Raw genomic sequence first — 8,677 nt, 5'->3', positions numbered from 1 at the left:
TATTATTATTGTTATTATTATTATTATTATTATTATTATTATTATTATTATTGTAAAAATGAAAAATCAATGGAAAAAAGGTTTTTACTTTTTTTTGTCGAATAAAGAATGGATGTGGAAAATAAAGGAAATGAAAGTGAGAGTGAGAGGAGAGAAAGTGCCATTTTTTTTTTTTTTTTACAAAATAAAAGTATTAGAGAAAAAAAGGAAAGGAAAAAAAGGAAATATTCAAAGGTTTTTTTCAATTTATTTTTAAGATAAACTTTTCAAATATTTATTCAACCAATTTTATTAATAATCCGAAAAAAAAAAAGGAGGGAAAAACAAAAAAAAAAAAAGAAATTAATAAAGTTTTCGCTCTAAAAAAAAAAAAAAAATTTTAATGGAAATTTTCCTTTTTTCACATTTCTTTTCTTGTCCTTTTTTTTTCTCACCATCTTCCCCTCTCCCTCCTCCCTCCTACTCCCACTCTTTTTTCTCATCCTTTTCTTTTTCCACATTTTGAATTTTCCTAAATTTTCCTTTTTCTCTATCTTTTTTTTTTTCTTTTTCTTATTCTTCTTAATTCAATGATTTTCAACGACTGGGTTTAAAGAAAAATCCTTGTTTTTGACTTTTTTTGACTTTTTTTTCTCTTTTCTTTTCTCACTTTCATCTCTCCCTCTCTCTCTCTTTTTCACACCCTTTCTCTCTTTTTTTTTTTCACCACATTTTTTATTGATTACTTAATCACAAACGTTTTTCTTCCTTTTTTTATTTTTTAATTCCTATTATTATTATTATTGTCGTTTTTGTTCATTTTTATTATTATTATTATTATTATTATTATTATTATTATTATTATTATTATTATTATTATTATTATTATTATTATTATTATTATTATTATTATTATTATTATTATTATTATTATTATTATTATTATTATTATTATTATTATTATTATTATTATTATTATTATTATTATTATTATTATTATTATTATTATTATTATTATTATTATTATTATTATTATTATTATTATTATTATTATTATTATTATTTCAAAATGGATTTTCCCACATAAAAATAATTTTTAATTGTTGTAAAGTTTTTTTTAAAATTTTAATTATAATGAATTTCGTCATTTTTTTTTTTTGTTTAACTTTTTTTTTTTTTTTTTTTGTTAAAAGAAAATTTTAATTTTCAACTTGAATTCAAAGCTTACGCTTATTTTCAATTTTATTATTATTATTATTATTCTGCTTCCACGGTTTTTCCATTTTAATTACAAAAATTTCACTTAAAGAATTCTCTCCGTCTCTTTTCTTCTTATTTATTTTCATTCGTTACTTTAAAAAAAAAAAAAAATTATTTATTATATTGTAATTAAATTGAATTGAAAAAAAAAAAAAAAATTTTTTTTTTTTTAAAATGAATTATATTTACCGTTTCCGGTTCCAGTCGTAATTTTTCCCACTCCCCATCCCCTCCCTCTTCTTTTTGTTATATAGAGCGACACCAAATACAAAAAAAGAATTTTTTTTTTTTTTTTAAAAACTTCTGGCTTTCCGTTTTCCTGTAGCTGCAATTTCCCGGCACTAAGATTCTATCTCTCTTATTTTTTTTTGTTCTCCTTTGTTTCCTTTGTCGTTTCCTTTATTCGTTTTTTTTCTTTCTTTTTCTTTTTCTTTAAAAAAAATTTTTTTTTTTTACCTTTTCATCGTTTGTTCTTCCAAAAAAAAACCATTTAATTTACTTTTTCTCTTTCTCTCTCACACACACTCTCTCTCTCTTTTACCTTTTCCTTTTCCTTTTCCTTTTACCATTTTTACAAATTATTTATCGCTTTATAATTTTTTTTTAATTTATAAAATAATAATAATTTATTAACTTAATAACGTTTAAAAAAAAATAAAAATAAAAATTATGGATTCGTTTCAATTTACAATAAATTTTATATATATTTATTTATTTATCATTATCATCATCATCATCATCGTATTAAATTTATTCTATCATCCGTTATTATTATTATTATTATTATTTATGAATCGTATCATATCGTCGGAAAATATTATTTTATTTTTAATAAATATTTAATAAATAAATAAATAACTGAAAAGTCGTTACTGTCATTAAAACATATTATTTTTAATAATTTACCAAAAAAAAAAGGAAAGGAAATTTTTTTTTTTTGACCTTTGACCTCATAAATATATATATATATATATATATAGTTAAAATATATTTTTCCTTTTTTTCCATTTTTTTTGTAAAATGTTTTTATAGATAAACGAGTAGGAGGAGGAAGAGAGGAAGGGGGAAAGGGAGGAAAAAATTCAAATAATTTAAATTCCATAGAGTATGTAATAGTAGTAGTAATATTTATAATATTGTAAAAACGTATGTTCCAAACATTCTAAAGCAAACTGAATGTCATAGAGAAAATAAAAAATTGTTTTTAATTTTGATATGACAACAAGAAAAACAAAAACAAAAAGAAAGAAAAATTTTTTATTTGGTTTTTTTTTTTTCTCGGTATAAAAATATTTTTAAAATATGAAGGGGAGGGGAGGGGGGAAAGGGGAAGAAAATCCAGGTTAAATTTTATTAAAAAAATGTGTTGATGCATAGTCGAAAATAAAAACAAAAAAGAAAAAAAAATAGAAATTTTTGTCGTTTTTTTTTTTTTTTCGTCGTTGGGGAGGGGGAGCAAAAGGGGAGACAATTTTTTTTTTTCGGAAAAGAATCGGACAATTTGTCAATGTCTTAAGAATCGGTGGTTTTGGTGTCTTTCGGTTCATATAATTTTATCCAGTTTCTCTCTCTCTCTGTCTTTTTTTCTATTTTTCCTTCTTTTCAGTGATTTTGAGATTTTTGTCCCATTCAAATGTCAAATTCCTTACGTAACAGTTAATCAAAATCAAAAAAAAAAAAAAAAAAAAAAAAAAGAAAATCGTCGTGCTGGAATTTCCAGTTAAATGAATTCAATTTTTACTTTTTATTCATTTTTTTTCCTTTTTTTAAATTAAAAAAAAAAAAAATTTATTGATTGATTGATTGATTGATAAATTTTTAAAACACTCTTTGGAAAAAAAATCAAATTTGGTTTGTGAAGTGGGGAGAGAAGGGTTTGGTGAGGGTGTGTGGGGAGGGAGGTCAAAACTAAATGTAAACTATTTAGTTATAACAAAAAAAAAGAATTAACAATAAAAATTTATTAAGTGAAAATTTTTTTAATGGCATAATAAAAAGTTTAATAAAAGTTTTTCTTTTTTTTTTTTTTTTTTGTTTTTATTTTTAACAAAATAAATATGGGAGTAACTGGCATTAAAAAAAAAAAAAGGAAAAAATTATAAATTTAATAATAAAAAAATAAAAATAAAAAAAGGATTGGAGTGACAAAGTTAAAAAAAAAAAAAAAAAAGAAAGAAAAAGTTTTTTTTTTGTAGAATTATAAAAACTTGGGGGACCGGAAATATTGTAGGAAAAAGTTTTTTAAAAGTTTCTTTAAAGGAAAAACTTAAGAGAAAATCCATTTTAAACCTTTCTCTTGGGATGGACACGGATGACAGAATATTTTCTCTCTCTATCTCTCTCTCTCTCTCTCTCTTTAACTAATGCTGACCAGTAGATTTAATCTAAAAATGAAAAGGAAGAAAGAAGGAGAAGGGAGAGAGGAAGGAAAATGATAGATATTGTGTCCTGGTTAAATTTTTTTTTTCTTTTGTGGGGGGTAGAGGAGGGTGAGGGACTCGAGAGTAAAAATTGTACCCGTGAGATTTATTTTTGAATTTTTTATTATAAAGAGAATTTTCTAATAAAATTTTCTATGTATTCGTTCGTGGAAAACTTTTCCAAGAAGACACAAACAACACAAATAAATACAATTTCTTTTTTTGGGGGCGAAGGGAGGGGGAAGGGAGGGATAATTCTTTTTTAATTTGATTTTTTAATAATATAATTATATAATATTATATTATATTATATATCGAAAAAATTTTTATATATATATAAAATGAAATTATATAAAAATACATAAAATCTAAAATTAAATTTTTTTCTCTCTTTTTTTTCTCTTTTGTAAAATAAGTTTTTCTTTTTATTTTACTCCATTGATTTTCTTTTTTTTTTTTTTTACTCCTCCTTATCTTTTCCGATTTTCCTTTTTTTTTCTCCTTCTTCTTTCATTTATTACAGTCTGTCGATTTTTTTTTTTTTTTTTTCATTTCATTTCTTAATTTTGTTTCCGTTTTAACATTTGCGCTCCAATTTGTTTTAAAACGGTTTTTTTTAGGAGAGATGCAGAAAAAAAGAAAAGTTGAGAAAATCTTTTATTATTATTATTAAATGACGAGAAGTATGATGAGAAAAGGAAAAAGATAATTTTTACTTTTCATATTTTTCCAACCTTTGTAATTTGTCGTCCTCATCGTTGTTCTGGACCATTTTCATCTATCAAAAGTAGTTTCCGTCATTTTTTCCCCCAACTGGAAAATTCCACACGTTTTACACGTTTTATGTGTCAGAAAATGTTTTATAAATTGAGTCGGTGGAAATTATTGAAACAGGAAAATATCGCTTCTGTTATTTATTTTCAAGACAAATGAGTCCCCCACCCACCCTTCCTTTCTTCCACCCCCCACCCCATCTCCTTTCCCCCGATAGAATTTTGGTTAATTTAGAAAAGATAAAATCAATTTTAAAACGGACAAACGTCGTTTAATTTTCATTTTTAATCTTCCAGTTTTGTAATAAAAAAAAAAAAAGGGATAGAAAGGAAGGAAATTAATAATAATAATGATGATAATTTTTTACTGAAGGCCAGGAATGCCAGGATTTTTTTTTTTAATAAAATAATTAAATTTTTACACTTTATTTATTATATATATACGCGGGCAATGATTTATTTTTTTTATTTTTTAAATCCGCCGATCCGCCTATTTCTCTTTTACTCCGCCTCGTTGATTAGCATTTTTTGTTTTTCCCGCTTTTTTTTTTTTTTTTTTTTTTGGTTAGTGTAAAATTCAATATGGCTGTCGATTTTGATTTAAAATTAAATTTAATTTTTTAACTCGAAGAAAATTATTTATTTGTTTATTTAACGACTGACAACAAAACAGACAAAAAATTTTAAACATGGCGGACGGATAAAAATTTTAAACATGGCGGACGGATATAAATTTTAAACATGGCGGACGGATATAAATTTTAAACATGGCGGCCTTCTTATCCCTCTTTCTCACACAAAATTTTCCCTAATAATAATAATTGCAATCATTTGTTTTATTTAAAAATAAATATAAAAATAAATTGAAATGAGGTCGATTAAAATAAAAAAATAATTTAATTATATAAATTCGCACATGTCATTATAAATAATAATTCATTCGAGTTTTTTTTTTTTTTTTTCATTAAAAAGTTCGTGACGTAAAAAAATTTAAACGATTAAACCCAACGAATTTCATCATTTCCGTTTTAAAATGTTTAATTGCTATTTAAAAAAATTTATTTCCCTCTTTTTCTTTTTTTTTAATATTCTTCATTCGGTTTACCTTTTTTATCTGTTTTTTTTTTTAATAAAAAATACAAAAAAAATTTAAAGAAATTAATTTTATCGAACGTGAGGGGAGGTGGGGGGCATCATCACTGCCTTTCAGATGAAAAAAAAAAAAAAAATTCCCGTTTTTTTATCTCTCTCACCTCATTTTACTTCCGACGCCATTTTTAAAATATTTTCTCAACGTTTAAAAAAAAAAAAATTTTATTTTTATTTTTAAACAAACACTTTTCTATTTTTATAAATAAATAAATTTAAATTTAAATTTAACGACTTTTTATAGTTTTGAATAATTGTTAAACGAATTGTTTTTAATTTTTTTTTGTAAAATTGTAATGTCGGCCATATTGGAAAAAAAAATAAAATTTTCTTTTTTATTTTAAAAGGTTTGAGGGGGTGTAAAGGTGTGGGTGGGTGGAAAGGAAATGTTATCATTAGTTTAAATAAAAATTAATTATTTAATTTTGTTTTGTTTTGTTATTTTATATATAAATAATGATTTTAAAACAAGGAAAAAAAAGAAAATAATAATAAAAATTATTGTTTCCTTTGATTAATTATTATTTTTAAAGAAAAGAAAGAAAATTTTTTTTTTTTTTTTTTTGTTGTTTCATGATAAATAAAAAATATTTTCACGGCGAAATCTCATCTCTCATTTTTATTCTCATCTCATCTTCCATTAAATTTCAACATTTTTCTCACCGTTTTCATATATATATATATATATATTTATTTATAAAAGAAGAAGAAAAAGAAGGAAAAATGTTTTTTTTTTCTTTTTCTTTCACATCATAAATTTAAAGATTAGCCGGAATACAAAGAAAGAAGTAAAATTAGTAGGAGAATTTTAGTTTTTTATGTTTTTTTTTTAAAAAAAAAAAAAACCACGTAAAATAAAAATAAAGTAGAAAAAAAAACACTGTGACAATTATTTATTATTTACTCTCTCTCTCTCTCTCTCTTTGCCCCCCCCTCTCTCTCTTTTTGCTCCCCCCTCTCTCTCTTTTTGCTCCCCCCTCTCTTTTTTTGCCCCCCCCTCTCTCTCTCTTTTTTTTTCTTTTTGTCATTTATTTGCGTGTGTGTGTGAATTGAATTGGCAAACGATAAACTTTGACAAGTTACGGTTGTCACAAAATGAGGAAAAAAAAAAAAAAAAAGATTTTCAACCATTTAAAATCATTTGTTACTGGGGGGGGGAGGAGGAGGAGGAAGGGGTAGGGAATAGGGAAATTTAAATTAAATTTTTTAGTAAACGTTCGATCGATAATTATTTAAATAAATGAAAGTGAGAAAAAAAAAAAGAAAAAAAGATTTTCACAGTATTGCGGTCATAATCGACCCAAATTCTATCTGACAAAATGGTTTTCAACGGTTTTTTTTTTTTCTTCTTTTTCTTTTCCCCTTTGAGATTTTCCCTGAATTTATTTTGTATTTTAAATTAAGTCAAAACTTTATGTTAAATTAACTTGAGAATTTTTATAACATATATATATATATATTTTTTTTCTTCTGGACTCATAAAAATTTTGTACATTTAATTTGTTATTCATGCAAAAAAAGGAAAAACATTTTTTTTTTTTAAATTTAATTTGAAATTGTTTTTTTTTAATGAAATCGTATGTAAAAAAAACGAAAAAAATTAAGTAATTATAATTTATGCGACAATTAATTTTGGGTTTTTTTTTTTTGTTAAATTAAAAAACAAATTTGCAAATTTTATTTTATTTTATTTTTTATTCAAGCGTAATAAATATTTTCCTCTTTCAACTTTTTTCTGACCACAAAACAAAATTTAAATTTAAATTTTTTTTAAAATTTTTCGATTTTTATTTTATGGTTTCTCTTTCTATTCACTTTCTTCTACCAAAAATGAAATGAAATATGTAATAAATAATAGAATTTAACATTTTTTATTTGAAGGAAAGGAATTTATTTATATACTAAAGAAAGATACTCTAAAGAAAGAGAAAGAGGAAAAACAAAAAAAAAAATTTTTATTTTATGTTCTTCCGGTTCCTTTTTTACTCTTGTTTTTTTTTTTTTTTGTTGTTGTTATTTTTTAATTTTTTTCTTGTTTCTCTTGTTATACCGATTCTACCATGAAGACAAACACAAAAATAAATAAATAAAATAGCCTCACGTTTTGTTATTAGAATAATATTTTTTGTGGCATTTCCGCTTTTTGTTTTTACAAAAGATTTTTTTTTTTTTTTTATTTTCCACGAGATAATTTTAATAAAGATTAGTGTGTTTTCATTTGAATTATTAAATGTTTCGATATTAAATAGATTTTAGAAAAAATTAAAAAGAAAACATATTTCCTCCATATTGGAAAAAATTGTTTATATATATATATGCTCGAATCATTGGATTTTATGACTTATTCCATTTGGGAGTGCAACAAGTGAGTCCATCGAAAAGTTTAGGGAATATTAGAAAGAAAACAGAAGAAAAAAAAGGATATTCTCAAAGGAAATTACTTATTTAAAAATGAATCGATTCACTCGAAACAGTTTTCTTTTTCGTTTTTTCTTTCTTAAAGTTAAAGTTTTACGCTTTTAAAAACTTTAAACGATAAATGTACGTGTGTGTGTGTGTGTGTGTGTGTACGTTCAGGAAAGTAAATTACGTCATCAAAACAAAAAAAAATGTTTCCGTTTTTACATTCGAAAAAAAAAAAAAACAATAATAATAATTAAATTTTAATTTTTATACGTTGATAAAAATAAATAAAAAATTAATCAAAGGAAGTGTTGAAATCAAATAAGGAACGAATAAATAAAAAAAATAATTTTATTGATTTTCATCTGACGCCATTTTTTGATTTCATGTCGGGAATCGGCGGCGCGTCTTTTGCTAAAAAAAAAAAAAAAAAAATTTCCCCCGACATTTTTATTAAAATATTATTATTATAAAATTTTGTTTTTGTTTGGCAATTATTTTAAATTGTTAAGAAGCGTTTTTTTTTTTTAAATTAATTAATGCTTTTTAATTTATTTTTTAAAATCAAAATCAGTAACGAAATAAATTATAATTATTTATATATATAAATAATAATTTTAGAGACATTATCGATATGATCGAGTATAAAATTAAATTATAAGCAATTAAAAATATTGCTACAGAGAAAAAAAA

Source organism: Pediculus humanus, genomic scaffold (genome assembly GCF_000006295.1).
Source record: "Pediculus humanus corporis 1103172107513 genomic scaffold, whole genome shotgun sequence".
NCBI classification, from domain to species: Eukaryota; Metazoa; Arthropoda; class Insecta; order Psocodea; family Pediculidae; genus Pediculus; species Pediculus humanus.
Note: the sequence above shows the minus strand (reverse complement) of the source record.